General features: G+C 42.2%; 1 non-coding gene across 1 annotated transcript; it reads right to left on the bottom strand.

The window, feature by feature from the left end:
• Positions 1-13,284: 13,284 nt before the first annotated feature.
• LOC132003047 (U6 spliceosomal RNA) lies at positions 13,285-13,389 on the bottom strand. The gene has a single exon (XR_009400121.1). It is a non-coding gene; the product is annotated as a U6 spliceosomal RNA (small nuclear RNA).
• Positions 13,390-17,004: the final 3,615 nt, after the last annotated feature.

Raw genomic sequence — 17,004 nt, 5'->3', positions numbered from 1 at the left:
TAAAATCAATTTCACTTCCTGTTAACTTTTGGCATGGCTGCTAGAAAATTATAAAGTTATGCACGTGGCTCCCATTTGTGGTTTGCATTATGAGCCCCCCGCCGCTCCCTGAGCAGCACTGTTACTTGTAATGGCTCAGTCGGGAAGGTCCTCTAATCACTCAGCCTCTCTGCGATAGGCAGACTGCAGGGAGCACCGAGGGAAGAGTGAGACCAGCAGGAAGGCAGTGCCTCACCAGAGAGACAGAGAAGGAGCGGGAGGGAGGAAAGGAGAACACAGACGTGGATAAGGGTCAGGCCGTGAAGACGGACAGAAGGGGATGAAGTCCAGACCTGTTCCAGAGGGGGGTGTCACGTGACCCGGTGCAGATCCACATAATTCTGTGTGCCTGAGGAGGCGTCTGTACCCAGTGCCCTGATCCTTCTTCTTTATTTTTATTATTTGTCTTAATATGTACAGCATGTAAGAATTTCCTCGTGTTCCTTAGCAGCATTACTGTGTAGGCCTTTTAGCTTATTTTGGTATATATATACCAAAAAATATATATATATATATACCAAAAAATATATATATATATATAGATATTTTTTTTTTGGCATATAGATATGCCAACTCTTAAGCCATGGCTAACCTATAGGTTGGTGTATATATAGATGTGTATATATATATATGTATGGTGTGTATATATATATATGTACTATTCCTATGACTATATACAAATACTTCTAAGAGATGGGCAAATCCCTCATTTCAACATTTATATTAATAATGGGAATGTTCATATTTTAAGCCAGAGAGCCAGAGATCTAATACCTAATATTTTTTAAGAAAGATTTTATTTATTTATTCAACAGATAAAGATCACAAGTAGGCAGAGGCAGGCAGAGAGAGGAGGAAGCAGGCTCCCTGAGGAGCAGAGAGCCCAATGCGGGGTTCAATCCCAGGACCCTGGGATCATGACCTGAGCTGAAAGCAGAGGCTTTAACCCACTGAGCCACCCAGGCGCCCCATAACATCTAATATTTTTTTATCATTCCTTTAAATGCTTAGTTCATTGTGCATGATCAATATTTATCACAAGAAAAGCTCTACTTCTAAAAAAAAAAAAAATTGCCCTCTCTTGCCATGGAGTTAATGAAGCCCAGAGAGACCACGATGCCTGTCATTGCAAAACAATGACAGATTCTCTTCTACTGGGGTTACATTCTTTTCTTAAGTAAAATTACATTTAATTGGCACAAAAACATCTACCGTGCTTTGTGAAATGACAAGAACTCAGCTTTTAGGAGGAAAAGATCTCAATATAATTATTCTTCGTAATGAGGAGAGACAAGAAAGCTGGGGGTCAAACAAGTGATTCGAAGGATACAAGGATTTAGGTCAGGCAGAAGGGCCAAGGGCCTCCAAAATAAAAGGAGTGCTCAAAGTGCAGCTGATACGGTCAACTTTCAACACCATCATTCCCACCAAGGGGACCCAGTTTGGTACTTGTTATGATAAAATTTAAGTGTCAACTTGACTAGGCCTTGGGGTGCCCATATATTTGGTCAAATACTATTCTGGGTGTGTCTGTGAGAACAATTATGGATGATATTAACATTTGAATTGGTAGATGGAGTAAATCAGATTGCTCTTCCAATGTGGATGGGTCTCATCTAATCAGTTGGAGAGGTTAATGGAAGAAAAAGGCAGAGTAAGGAGCTCCTCCTACCTGATGGCCTCTCTGCTGAGACATCAGTTTTTTTCCTGCCTTTGGACTCAAACTGAAATGCTGGCTCCTCCCGGTGCTCAAGTGTGCTGGCCTTCAGGCTAGAACTTCATCTCTCCTGGGTTTCCGGCTTATTGATTTGCCCCAAAGAACTTGAGACTTCTCAACCTCTATAATCACATGAGCCAATTCCTTACAATAAATAAATTTATAAACTAATAAATAATAAGTTAATAAATAAATTATTCCTTACAATAAATAAATTTAAAAATGAATAAATAATAAGTTAATAAATAAATATTGGACGTATTTCTTTGGAGAATCCTGCCTAATACAGATTTGGTATCAAGAAGTAGGGCACTGCTATAAAAAAAAAAAACCTAAAAGTGTGGAAGTGGCTTTAGGACCAGGTAATAAGTTCAGGCTGAAGGAGTTTTGAGGTGCATGCTAGAAAAGACCTAGACTGACATGAGGGGACTATTGGTAGATGTGGATGGTAAAGGCAGTTTTGTTGAGAAAGCAAAAAGGAGAGCTGGAGATAAAGTCCCCATCTTCTCAGAGAATTAATAGCCATGAACAGAACGTTGCTGAAAACGTGGATGTTTAAGAACATTCTGGGAGACCTCAGCTGGAAATGAGGAACAGGTTATTGACAACAGATTACTGAGCACCGGAGGAGGGGCAGTCACTATTATAAAGTGGCAAAAATTTGACTGAGCTGTATTCTGGTGTTTTTGGAAGACAGAACTTGTTAAGTGATGAAATGGGAAATTTAGTTGAGATTTTTAAGCAAAATGTGGAAGGTGTTTCTTGGGTCCTTGTGACTGCTCACCATAAAAGATGACTTGAAGAAGGAAATGTTAAGCATAACAGGAACCATAATTTCAAAATTTGGAAAATCCTCACCCTGCCCATCTTGCAAAAAATAAGGAAGCTGGTTCTGAAGAGAAGGGTGTGACTGGACTTTAAAGGGATGATGAGATTATTTGAGCAGAAACACTGGTGGTTTGCCCTGATGTGGAAGGAGATGGAACTGAAGAAGGGAGGCTGTGGGTTGGGCTCTTGGATTCTATGTGGTGGGATCTGAGCTGTGCAGGTGTGAATGTGTGCTGCTTGGGAAAGGAAAAGAACCCAAAGGCAATTCAGAGGTCGTTTGAGCTGCCCACCTTGTTTCAAAGGATGGGGTCTCTGCCTGAAGCCTTGGGTACAGGAGCCTAGAGCCATGGGGCAGGACCCCTGCCCCAGTGGATCCAGGACACGAGGCATCAAGCCAAAGTGGACGACTCTTGAGCTTTAAGATCTAACAAGAAAAATCTAGGACTTGCTTGGGATCTGTCACGCCTTTGTCCCTTTGAATTTTTTTGGAGTGGGACTATCTATCCTATGCCTACCCCATACTGTATTTTGGAAGCACATAGGACACAAGTATCTGGTTTCACAGGTTCACAGCTAGAATCTTACCTTAAGTCTCTTCCATAGAGGACTTGGACTTCAGATCTTTGAGTTGATGTCGGCATGAGTTAAGGTTTGGGGAGCTATTGGGGTGGAATGTATTTTGCATGCAAGAAAAAACACAGATTTGAGAGTAGGCATGGGAGAGATATTGTGGACTGAATGTTTGTGTCCCCTCAAAATTTTTATGTTGAAGCCCTAACCCCCCAGTGTGATTGTATTTGGAGATGGGGGCTCTGAGGATGTAAGCAAGGTTAAATGAGATCCTAAGAGTGGGGCCTGGATTTTATAGGAATAGTGTTCTTCTAAGAAGAGACACCAGACAACTTTTTCTCTCTCCTCTCACCCTCTGTCTCTGCATGCTCACACCATGGAAGGGCCACGTGAGGACACAGCAAGGACGTGGCCCTGCTGGGCGAGCAGAGAACTCTCACCAGGCACTATCCCTGCTGGACTTTGATCTTGGACTTCCATGCTCCAAAACAGTGAAAAAAAAAATAAATTCTTATTGTTTAAGCCACCTAAGCTGGGGTATTTTGTTATGGGGACTCATACAGTCCCCTCTAGCTCAATCCCTTATTTGACAGATGAATACACTGAGGTTCAGAGTGGGGAAGTAGGATGTAACTCCTTAGAGCGACACCTGGTGGCGCCTGAATTTGCTGGTCTGACTTTTCCTGGTGCTCTTTCCACTGTAACACACACTACACGTCTTCATTTCCTCATAACCTTCCCTTTGGCACATCGAATAAATAAATCACAGCCAACCACTACATCAAGGGCTTCATGCTGTTCCTATAAACCTAGGCCCTTAATCCGATTTCATAGAGAAGATTCCCAAACTTTGCTCACAGTGTTAGATAGTAATACTTTTATTGTTTAAAAAAAAAAAGGACTAATCCATTTTTATCAACATCCTTCTATTCAATAAACATATATTCTGCTTGTAAGAATATATACTCTTTTCACTGATGGAACTATAGTATTTTGATTTTGAATCAAAAATGTACCTATAGGAAAGAGGACTATGACTATCTCCACTTCGACCTCTATCTTTACTTTTTTTTTTTTTTAATTTTATTTATTTATTTGACAGGGAGAGATCACAGGTAGGCAGAGAGGAGGTAGCAGGCTCCCCGCCGAGCAAAGAGTCTGATGCGGGACTTGATTCCAGGACCCTGAGATCATGACCTGAGCCGAAGGCAGAGGCTTAACCCACTGAGCCACCCAAGGGCCCCTATCTTTACTTTCTACACGATTAGGTTCTTCTTTCCATTGATCTCTTAACTCAGGCAAACACTCGGCAGGGAAAGCATCCCATGGTGGGAACCAAAAGGACCCCCTCAAGCAATAAGGACGCTTGGAGCCCGCAAGATCCTGCCCATGACTGACCCCAAGACAATGATGACTTGACCTTCACTGCCCACCTGCACATACTCACTTACCTTTGTCCCACATTTTCCGAAGATAAACCTGGAAGAATTTTCAGCACTTTGGAGATTGTCTTTGAGACACTAGCTCACTGCTTCCCTGTGTTGGCCTCACTGAGATCAGTTCCTTTATTGTGTCACCACCACTAGACTCTCGGTCTCTGGATTTTGTCAGCAGTGAGTGGGGCTCAGCCTGGTCTGTTGGGGACCTGCAAAGCCGGGAGCTCTTGCACTCTTCAGTCCTGGCTACCTGTAGACACTTTTTTCTTGAATTGGCCATTATACAAAAAATTTAAAGATAAGTCAACAAATATAACAGCTTCCTACCATTCTAGAGTCACTGGTCTCAGGGAAAATGCATTTCTTTGAAGACTCTGTGTAAGAGAATTTAGTTCCTAGCCTTGCAACAATAATTCCACTTCCAGGAATTTGCAGTGATACAAATCCAGGGATGATCATTGCAAGCATTGTTTAATAAAATGAGGTGAAGGAGTCTTACATGTATGTCAAGGAGACACTGGTGGAATGCTCTGCAGCTGCTTTCAGTATCTATATCTGTTTACATGAAGATGACAGAAGATCATTGTGTGATAAGGTACATTATCATATAACTGAAATATTTAATAAATATAAAACTACGTGTGTGCATGTGCAACCACATATAAAAGAAATAACCTGGGCGGCTATTTGTCAGAATAGTAACAGAGAAATATTGTATATCCCACTTCAAAGAGGGACCTAGAATAGGTGAATTCCTAGAGACAGAAAGTAGCACAGAAGTTACAAAACCTGGGAAGATGGGAACAGTGAGGAGTTGGTGATGAACAGATATGGGGTTTTTCTTTGGGATGACAAAAATGTTCTGGACATGAATAGCAGTGGTGGCTGCACAACACTGTGAATGTACTTCATGCCATTAAAGAGTATACTTTAAAATAACAAATTTGATGTTATGCAAATTTTATCATCATAAAAAAACAACTGAAAAATTTAATTGGACCCCTTTACTGTTCCCAATTTTATTTAATTTAATGTTCCTTTTTGCTATTAAAAACTCTTAAACATTGCTCAAAGTTTAAAAAATTGTTAACATGGGGCACCTGGGTGGCTCAATCAGTTAAGCGACTGCTTTCGGCTCAGGTCATGATCCCACGATCCCCACACTGGCCTCCCTGCTCAGCAAGGGGCCTGCTTCTCCCTCTCCCTCTGCCACTCCCCCTGCCTGTGCTCTCCTGCTCTCTCTGTCAAAAATAAATAAAACCTTCAAAAAATAAAAAAAATTATGAACAGTGGCTGCCTCTGGATGGTATATACGAGATAATTTTCTTTTTATTCTTTATGGTCTTCCGTATTGCTGGTAGCATCTTTATAATCTGAAAAAAAGTAATGAAACTATTTCATACAAATGACAAAAAAAAACAAACAGTGTATGTTGTGTGTGTTCTATCCTGTTTGATGTTGTACCTACATCACAGACTCTCAATGAATAAGTGTAGCATGAAAGAAAGTATGATTACTGACAGAGCCTATCAACAAACTAAATCCCCCCACACACAGACACACACACAAATTAGTGATGGCTTTGGTTCAGCCTATGGGAGACATCATGTAAGTGGACGCAAAAGTACATCTGGCCTCAGCAAACTAGAGAGAAAAGTGAACTTCCTCATCTTGATGCAGAACATCTACAAAAAACCTACAGCTAACATCATCCTTAATGGTGAGAAACCCATGATCTCATGCTAAGGTCAGGAACAAAGCAAGGGTATCTCCACTGACCACTGCTTTTCAACATCATACAGCGTGTCCTAAATAATGCAGTCAGACAAGAAAAGGGAGGCAGAGCATAAAGATTGTGAAGGAAGAAATAAAATTGTCCTTATTCACAGAAGACATGATTGTCCATGTAGAAATCTGAAAGAATTGTCAAAAAAGAAAAAAATAAACTACTGAAAGTAATAAACAGAGCAAGGTTGTAGGATACAAGGTTAATACACAAGAGCTAATCACTTTCCTATGTATCAGCAATGAACAAGTGAAATTAAAGACACAATACACGATTCACAGACCTGTACCCCTGGGGATAAAAATATATGTTTATAAAAAATAAAAAAATTTTAAAAAAATACAAAAAAAAAAAGACACAATACAATTGAAATTAGCCCTCCCCCCAAATTAAATATTTAGGTATAAATCTAACAAAATATGTACAAGATCTGTATGAGGAGGACTATAAAAGCACATCCGGAGGAAAGGCAGGTATGTTACTACCAGGGGTTGGGCAGTTCTCAACAGTGGCTGCATGTTGGAATGGTGTGAAGACTTTAAAACAATACAGATTCCTGGATCCAACCTCTCCTCCCTGGAATTCTGGTGTAACTGCACTATTTGGGCATTTGAGAGTTTCAAAATCCCCTCAGGTGTTTCTCATCGGTAGCCAACATTAGGAACCATGGCCTCAGAGCACCCAGGATACTCTTTTCCCATTAACTAGGACCTTACAAACAGGGAAACAACCACAGATGGCTTTAAATGATCATAACATCAAGTCTGCACTATGCTAAGAAAATTCTGCTATCTTGCTATTTTGCCTATCCTAATCATCATAAAAATTGTACTGCGTGGCATAATTTGGAATCTTAATGAGAACTGCTTTCTTAGTCTTAATAGGATTCCAAGTTACGTTAATCCTTTATAAAAATCTTTCAATATATTATGCTTACTATGCCAAAAATATTTTGTTAGCACTGCATTTTAAACACAAGAGAGAGGGGGGGGAAAGAAAGAACAGAGCAGATAGCTCATTTTAAAATACTCCAAAAGGCAAAAGCAGTTCTTCACACACGCCAGCCTTGCAGACATGGGTGCTGTCCAAGCTCACTTTGTAGAAACAAGACTTCAGTCTTGCAGGAAACAGAAAACACAAGCCCAGGAAGCAGCAGCACTCAGGATGTGACCTGCGGATCTGTAGCCACTCCCTGCCTGGCCCGCTCATCTTGTGGAGCTTGTGTTTCCCCGGACTGGGAAAAAGAAGGGATCTTGTTAGCTCTCACTGCCAACATGTGTCAGGCCAGGTGTCTTATATTTGCTGTCTCTCAGTCCTCCCAGCTACTTTATGAGATAAATATCATTAATCTTGTTTTAGGCTTGGGGAAACTGAGGCCCCAGCGTATTAAGTAAATCATCCGAAGCCACACAACCAGAAAAGGCAGAGCTAAAACTCTAAGCTGGGTCTCTCTGAGTCCAGTCTTTTCTCTCTGCTCCATTCTGGTAGAACAATTCTGGCTGAGATCAAAAAAAAAAAAAAAAAAAACACAGTTTAGACTTGATGACATCAAGCCAAGTGAAATAAGCCAGGCACAAAAGGACAAATACTGTATGATTCCATTTACATGACCTACGTGGAGTAGTCAAATTCATAGAGACAAAAAGTAGAATGGTGATTTCCAGGGGTGGGTCAGGGGTGGGGTGAGGAGTTAGTTTTTAGTGGATACAGTGCTTCCATTTGGGAAGATGAACAAGTTCTAGAAATGGTGATGGCTGCAGAGGAGTGTGGATGTGCTTTGTGTCATTGACCTGTAAGCTTAAAAATGATTGAGACTGCAAATCTTACGTATACTTTATCACAGTAAAAATATATTTTAAAAATGTAAAGTCACCTCCAACACCATGAGCAAATAAAGGGATTGTGACCCACTCTACAGCATGAAAAGCAATGGAATTCCCAAGCCTGTGGCTACCAACCCTTCAGCTCTCTCCTCCCACCAAAGACTGAGACCAGGATTCATCCTCCACAGAGGGAAAACCCAGAGCTCCTGACATCACGTGCCAAGTAACCTGCGAAGCTGCTCAAGAATTTCTCCAAACTCCATGAGAAAGGGGATTGCCTTCATTATGATGAGATGGTTTAAAATGGGGGCTCTATTTCAGGTTGCCCTTCTCACCTCATGGGGAGGGACTCATCTTTTCCTGGGCTGAGGACAAATACAGTTACCCAGGACAGAAATGCTTCATCGCGTAAAGCAATGGTTCCTCCTGTGCAGGACCAACCCGGCTGCATCTGCTGCACCTGGGAACTTGTGGGTAATGGTCCCACCCCACTAAAATTTAGTGAGTGGTTCCTAGCAATCTGTGTTTTAACATGCCCTCCGGGTGATTCTGATGCCTGCTAAAATTTAAGGACTACCTGCATGTATCACTCCCCATAAGGAAAATACAATCACCTTTGTACTCACAGAACTTTTTGCCCAAAGGAAGGAGAAAAAAAAAATAGGTAGTGTTCTCAACCCTTGACTGTATATTAGAATCACCAGCAGAGCTTTTAGAAGTTCCACCCCTTCAAAAAAAAAAAAAAAAAAAAAAAAAAAAAAAAAAAAAAGACTGTCCACCCTCGGAATCTTGACTCAATGGCTGTAGAGTGGGTGTTCTAATGAGCATGAGGGATTCCCAGGCCACTTGCTAACTTGCTTAATTCTGGGCTAACTTCCACCCCAGCCACAACTCTTCTTCTGACCCTTTTCTGGAGAGAGAAATGCCTGCCTAGTTTCATTGAATAATAATAGAAGAGTGGGCATCTTGGTGGTTTTCCCTTACTGTTATTGTATAACACTGGGCACAATGTAGGACGCTTGACCTGCTGACCTAAGAATCGGCTTCTTTAGAGTCAGAGTTCAGAATGAGGTATTTATGCACCAAGTGAAGGATGAACAAACATAAGCATTTGGCTGCAAAGATAATTATGAGCTCAGAAGAGCACAGGAAAAATCTTGAAGGAAAATTAGAAAGACTGTTGATTCCCAGATAGAACAGTCTCCCAAATGGATCCCTTAGACTTTAGTTTATTCCACAAAGACATGGACATTCCCAAGGGGTAAGTAAATAGACCCTTCACTACTCACTTGGAGAAGTCAGAGAAACAGAGAGATGTGAGAGGTCTAATAATAAATTTAACCTCAGCGTAAATGGTCTTAGTGACACTGGTAACTTGCCAGAGTAGCCAGGACAGTCAATGTGGTCAGTAGTCAGCGAGACAGATGTGACTAGTAATGTCATTGACTGTTTCTGAAAGCCCAGAAAACCAGGGTCTGTCCTTAGAGACCAGGGCAGATAAGGGGGGAAGAAAAGTATGACCTTGAGCAAGGGTTGATTGAGCAGCATAGGAAGCACACACAAGGGAAATGAAGAACAATGCGAGATCACAGAGCACACAGCTCGGAGAAGGCAGAGAGACAGGGCAACAGCAGCAATGGGGGGAGCCAAAACATTAGCTCTTCCCCGGAAGTACAGCAAATTCAGGTACTAGTGTTATCAGACTTTAGCAACAAGCCAGGAACTCCTGCACACAGTCCCATGTCCACAGCCAGGTGGGTCTCTGGTAGAACCACTCTCAGTGAGCCAACTCTTGGGTTCTGTTAATTGTCTTATTGTGGTCTTACCCTACACATCTGTTCTGCTGCTCCTATAAGAAAGGACAGAACATTTACACTGTCTTCATACAGAATGTTAAACTCAAAGGGCAGGATTTATGTGACTGAGACTTGGGTATTTAGGAGTTATAGGGTTTCATTCAATGTAAAGATAGATTAAAGCATCCCGGGTTGCTCCTCTGGTCACATTTTTATAGGAGTCACTGAAGGGTCCCTGAAGGGCTCTTTTCACATTAAAGCAGGTGTTCCAGGAACTGGGCAGAGAATCATGTGAGATAAATAAGAAGAGGTCATGGGCGTCTGGGTGGCTCAGTCAGTTAAGCATTTAGCTCTTAATTCTGGCTCTGGTTATGATCTCAGGTTTGTGAGATCAAGCCCTGCATTAGGCTCCATTCTCAGCAGGGAGCCTGCTTCTCTCCCTCTCCCTCTGCCCCTCCCTGCTTACACTTTCTCATGCTCTCTTACTCTTAAATAAATAAATAAATAAATATTTTAAAAAGAAAAAGAGCCAGGTCATATTTTGTAATCCAGAAAGTCCATTTTCATGTTGCTCTCTCTTTTTACTTTATTTTTTTTCTTTTCTCAATCTTCTCTAGGCTTAGATAAAGTCTTCTTTAAAACCCAGCCCAGTCTCAGTCACACTCTGGGAATATGAAGATAATAGTCATAAGTACGTGTTTGGTAGAATGAGGAAGAGTAACTTCCATAAATCCAACACAGTCTAGCAGTGTAAACAAGCAAAAGAACCCTAAGGGGAATGGAAATCTACAAGGCCTAGCCACCCTCCCTTGGATACTCTCCCTCTGTTATTAATCTTGGCAGATCAGGGTTGGACTTTTATTAGTGAAAGCTAGTTTCATTAGTGGAACCCCAAGAAGGAGACAAATAGGAAAAAAAAAAAAAAAAGGAGAGAGTGATGAAAAGCCCTCAAGAATCAGAAACTGGCATGAAACCCTGGCTCTAGACACTCAGGGATACATGGGACATGTGAATTTTACTATGTCTCTGGGTTTAAGCTTATATGTTCTTTCCCACTAAATCTATATTTTCTGTTTTTTTTTAAAGATTTTATTTATTTATTTGACAGAGAGAGATCACAAGTAGGCAGAGAGGCAGGCAGAGAGAGAGAGGAGGAAGCAGGCTCCCCGCTGAGCAGAGAGCCCGATGCGGGACTCGATCCCAGGACCCTGAGATCATGACCCAAGCCGAAGGCAGCGGCTTAACCCACTGAGCCACCCAGGCGCCCCTATATTTTCTGTTTTTAAAGTCCCACCAGTGTTATTAAAAAACATGAAAAAACGTATAAAGAGGTGTGAGTTGAATAGAGATTCTGGAAGTCACACAGTGCTGAGAGACGTTACAGATTTGACCATTCAAAATGCAGACACCTCATTAAACACTAAAAGCATTCAGGTATAACTAAAAAAGGAAATTATCTATATCAGGCCAAGAGTTCGAGTTCCTGTATAAGGTCCCAAACCAAGTCTTGAAAAATCAAGATGATCTGCTCATGAATAAATAGCCGGCCAGGGCAAAATGCAGCATTCTTTAAAGAAAGAAAACAAATCCAGACTTTTAACACAATGCCTAGCACAACATCAAAAATAATTATGCAAAGAAATGGGAAATATGACATGTAATCAGAAAAAAAGATTAGTCAATATAAACAGACTCAGAAAAGACACAAATGTTGGTTATGCTCCACAAATAAGTGAAACCATATGATAATTGACTCTCTCTGCTTGACTTATTTCACTCAGCATAATCTCTTCCAGTCCCGTCCATGTTGCTACAAAAGTTGGGTATTCATCCTTTCTGATGGAGGCATAATACTCCATAGTGTATATGGACCACGTCTTCCTTATCCATTTGTCCATTGAAGGGCATCTTGGTTCTTTTCACAGTTTGGCGACCGTGGCCATTGCTGCTATAAACATTGGGGTCCAGATGGCCCTTCTTTTCACTACATCTGTATCTTTGGGGTAAATACCCAGGAGTGCAATTTCAGGGTCATAGGGAAGTTCTATTTTTAATTTCTTGAGGAATCTCCACACTGTTCTCCAAAGTGGCTGCACCAACTTGCATTCCCACCAACAGTGTAAGAGGGTTCCCCTTTTTCCACATCCCCTCCAACACATGTTGTTTCCTGTCTTGCTAATTTTGGCCATTCCAACTGGTGTAAGGTGATATCTCAACAAATAACATGGAGGACATGGGGAGATGAAGAGGAGAAGGGAGTTGGGGGAAATTGGAAGGGGGGGTGAACCATGAGAGACTATGGACTCTGAAAAACAATCTGAGGAGTTTGAAGTGGCAGGAAAGTGGGAGGTTGGGGCACCAGGTGGTGGGTATTACAGAGGGCATGGATTGCATGGAGCACTGGGTGTAGTGAAAAAATAATGAATATTGTTATGCTGAAAATAAATTAAAAAATAAACTTAAAAAAAAGACAAAAATGTTGGAAATAGCAAATGGGAACTTTAAAAAGCTATTATAATTAAAGAAAAAGAGGTACATAATGAGTGAACAGATAAGGGATCAGTAGGAAAAATGGAAACAATTTTTTAAAAAACAAATGAAGAAGGTTGCCAGGGTGGTTCAGTCAGTTAAGTATCTGACTCTTGATCTCAGCTCACGTCTCAATCTCAGGGTTATGAGTTCAAGCCCTGTGTTGGGCTCCATGCTGGGCACAGAGCTTACTTTTAAAAAAGTAAAGATTCTAGAGCCAAAAAAAAAATATTTGAAATGAAAAAGTCACCCAGTGGGCTAATAGTAGCTATAACACTGCAGAAGGAAAAATCAGTAAACATGAAGATATGTCACTATCAAAACTGAAGAGCATAGAGAAAAAAACATTAAAAATATCAACAGAATCTCAGTGAAACAATATTAGCAGTCTCTCAAATATGTAATTAGAGTGCAACAAGAAGAAAAGAAAGACCCTGGGGTAAAAAAATAGAATCAAAGAACTAATGGCTATGTTTCTTTCCAAATTTAAGGAAAATTATCAACCTACATACACAAAAAGCTCAACAAATCCCAAAGAGGATGAACACACAAAAAACTACACTTAGATATATCATCACCAAGCTGCTGCAAATGAAAGAGAAATTCTTAACCGTCTCTAAAGAAAGAAGATATGGTACATACAGCAAAATAGCAGTAACAAAAATTCCTGGTTTCTTGTGAGAAAAAAAAAAAAACAAACTGTGCTGAGAGAAAAAAAAAAGTCAACCTGGAATTCTTTTTTTTTTTTTTTTTTTTTTTTTTTAATATGAACTGCTCCACATATTTGCATGTCATCCTTCTTCAGGGGCTGTGCTAATATTCTCCGCATCTTCCAATTTTAGTGTATTCTGCTGCTGAAGGGAGCACACAGCCTAGAATTCTTTGCCTAGCAAAAACATTCTTTCCCTTTTAATAATGAAGGTGAAGTAAATGTACTTCCAGAAAAACAAAGACAACAACAAGAAAATATACAAAAATACAACACAAAGTCCTGCAATACAAGAAAGTTTAAAAGAAGTTCTTCAGGCCAAAGAGAATAGCACAAAAGTCAGGAGAGTGATAAATGGACGTGCGCATTGCTGTAAAGTTCTCATATGGGAAGAAGTGTATTAATTCAAAGTACACCATAGGAGAATATATATGGTATCCCTAGGTTCTAGAGCCAAAAGCAAAAATAAACAAAACAAATAGGTATAGTTAGAAAGCCAACATAAGATAGAGAATGGAATACCTAAAAATATTTGACCAATTTAAAGGTGGAGAAAGAGAAAAAAGAAAGATAGATGGGATAAATGAAAATGAATAGCAAGACAGTGGACATACAGCCGACTAGAGCAACAATTGCACTAAAGGATGGAATAACACTCCAAGTAAATGTTAAGTATAAATAGACTAAATGCTCCAATTGGAAGACAGAAATGATCAGATTGGACCCAACGGTGTTGTCTAGAAGATATGTCCTTTGAAGTATAAAAACACAAATAAGCTAAAAGTAAAAGGATGGGGAAAGATACGATGTAAAGATGCGATGTCATAAAAGAACTGGAATGACTATCTTTATAGTAGACAAAGTAGGCTTCAAAACAAGGATTCAATAAGAACATTTTATAATGATAAAAGGGTCACTTGGACAAGAAGAAAATGTTCCTAAACCTGTATACATCTACCAAAGAACTCCAAAACACATGAAGCAAAATTTAGAAATGCAAGAGGGAAAATAAATAGATACAAAATTCAAGTTAAAAGATGTTAACACTTTGTTTAAAAACAACAGACGTAATATTTTGGCTACACATTACTGCACAACATACCAGTGACCAGAATGGAGAGTTAATGCAGAGTTCTTACCATACGGATCATTACATACTCTCTCTGAAAGAAAAGAAAGAAACCAAGATCTCTCAGCTTTGGAAGGCCTTTATAAGTTTGTAGAGGCAAAAACCATAAAGGAAATTTTTGGCAGATTTTACATTTAAAAAAAGTTTGTACTTGGGGCGCCTGGGAGGTTCAGTTGGTTAAGTGTCCAACTCTTGATTTCAGCTCAGGTTATGATCTTAGGGTCTTTTTTTTTTTTTTTAAGATTTTATTTATTTATTTGACACACAGAGAGAGATCACAAGTAGACAGAGAGTCAGGCAGAGAGAGGCGGAAGCAGGCTCCCCGCTGAGCAGAGAGCCGGATGCAGGGCTTGATCCCAGCACCCTGAGATCATAACCTGAGCCGAAGGCAGAGGCTTAACCCACTGAGCCACCCAGGTGCCCCATGATCTTAGTGTCTTGAGCCTGAGCCCCACATTGAGCTCCATGCTGGGCGTGGAGCCTGCTTACTATTCTGCAAGGAGACGGGCATTCACCTGCCCCGGCTGTCTTACCGAGCAGCACAGAAAGCTAAGGTTTTTCACACCTGCAGAATGTTCTGGAGGCTTCCGCCGGGAGGGGTGCGCTTCACTTCAGCGGGGGAATTTACTGCTCAGAATGAATGCACTCAGCCTCCCAGGATGCAGAGAGCTGGACCGGGCCTTCAGGGGAGGGGGGCTGCTCAGCCAGGAAGAAGGCTAGACCTCGGGGAGGCTTCGTGTTTTGAGTATAAGAGACCACGTTCAGGGGCAGAAAGGAACGTCCGCTCCCTAGAATCCAGCCCAGAGAAATCCGCGGAGCTCACGGAGGGACGCACGCAGGGCAACCTCCTGTTGATGTGGGTTGACTTCCACTGGTGGATTTCAGCTTTGAAAAAAAAGAGGCTAGATCTTGCAAACCGCTAAGGAATCTCAGTCCACTTTGCTCTTGACAGAGCTGTGTCGTTACTGAACCAACTCACTTGGGATGTCCGCCCTGTACTGTGTTTAGAATCAAAACCGCTGATACGGGGTGGGGGGTGAGGGGGAATCCTCCCAAACCAACAGTCACCCTGCTGGCTGCCTCCGTGTTCATAAATTGAGCCTGTCTCCAGCATCGCCTCCCTGTTAGCACTGATGCACTCACCTCCATTTCTGGGAGAAAAGGACTCCAACGTCTTCACCAAATTGAAGCACAATACTGAGGTCCACTGTATAAAGAAGGGTGTCTTAGACCCAAAATGGAGGGTCCCATGAAGGCGCAAGCCACTCCGCTCTTCTACTTGAACTGCCGTTGGCCATGTAACTAGTGGGGGCCTAGGAGGGATCTCAGATGTACCAGCTCCTCTCTTTGATGGAGGAATGGTCTCCTGGCTTGTTAGTCTACTCGGGAATGCAAATAGGGTGCAGGATTTGGAAGGTGAGGGAAAGGGGGCAGGGATGGAAGCAGCTGAAGCCACAGCCAGAATCCCCCACCGCCATGGGCAGAGGACCTCAGGAGGGAAATGGTGTCATCTGCCTTCCTCCCTCCCTCCCTCCTCTGCAAGAGGAGCCCACGAGGGTCTCCAGGGTCCCAAAGCACATAAGGCAGATAAGAGACTTTTCAGGATGCCTGGGTAACTCAGTTAAGCATCTGCCTTTGTCTCACTGTGAACCTGGGGTCCTGGAATCAAGCCCCACATTGGGCTCCCTGCTCAGAGGGGAGTCTGCTTTTCTCTCTCCCCCAACCCACTCATTTCTCTCTCTCTCTCTCTCTCTCTCTCTCTCTCCTTCTCAAATAAATAAATTAACGTCTTTTTAAAAAAAATCTGTGACTTTTCACCTTCACTTGACACCCCTCCGCCCCAGTCTGTGGCCAGGGCGGCCCCCACCGCTGCTCTGTTTCCTCTTGCCTCAGTTTTACAAGAAGCCAGCAGCTCCAACACTGGACTGCCTGTGCTTTCTGTGATTTCTTCTCCTGGGTCCAGAGCAATCCCCTAGTTCATGGCACAGAGAGGATGCTGTGAGACTGCCAGCAAGGATGGAGAGGCCGCTCCACAACCTGGCCACCTTGTTCCAGTTGTCAGCCACACCCTGTTTCCCATTCATGCAGTACTGCATGCCACGGATCTTGCAAAGGACCCTTCGAGCCCTATCGGCCAGCCTTCAGAGAGCACCCACAAGATGCCGATGCCATGTGATGCGTCTGGAGACACAGCATCCTGTTTCCGAGGAGTCACCTGGTCCCGTAGTAAGGACTCCTCACCCTTCCACGTGTCAGCACCAATGCAAGCACGGGACACGCTAACTCCCACAATTCCCACTCCCACCCTATTAAACAGGGGCCAACCACCATGACCATGCCGCAGGGATGATGGCTTGGGATGAAGTTATTTGTCCATGATTGAAAAACAAGTGAGTGGCTGAGCGGGGTTCCACCCCAGAGAGTCCTGGCTCCAGAGGCATCTGACTCTGGAGGGGGAGATGATCCTGCAGACCCACGGTAGACCATACAACAGAAGAGGGTGCCAGCAGAAGGGACAGAGAAAGCATAGCACCGGAGGAGACCCCAGCCAGGTGAGGCTGGGGATGGAGGAGAAGATGACAGAAGTCCTGGCAGCATGAGCCACGAGAGTTCCCATTTCTTTCACACTTAATGCCAGACAT

Source organism: Mustela nigripes, chromosome 15 (genome assembly GCF_022355385.1).
Source record: "Mustela nigripes isolate SB6536 chromosome 15, MUSNIG.SB6536, whole genome shotgun sequence".
Lineage (NCBI taxonomy): Eukaryota > Metazoa > Chordata > Mammalia > Carnivora > Mustelidae > Mustela > Mustela nigripes.
This window is presented reverse-complemented; position numbering and strand designations above follow the sequence as displayed.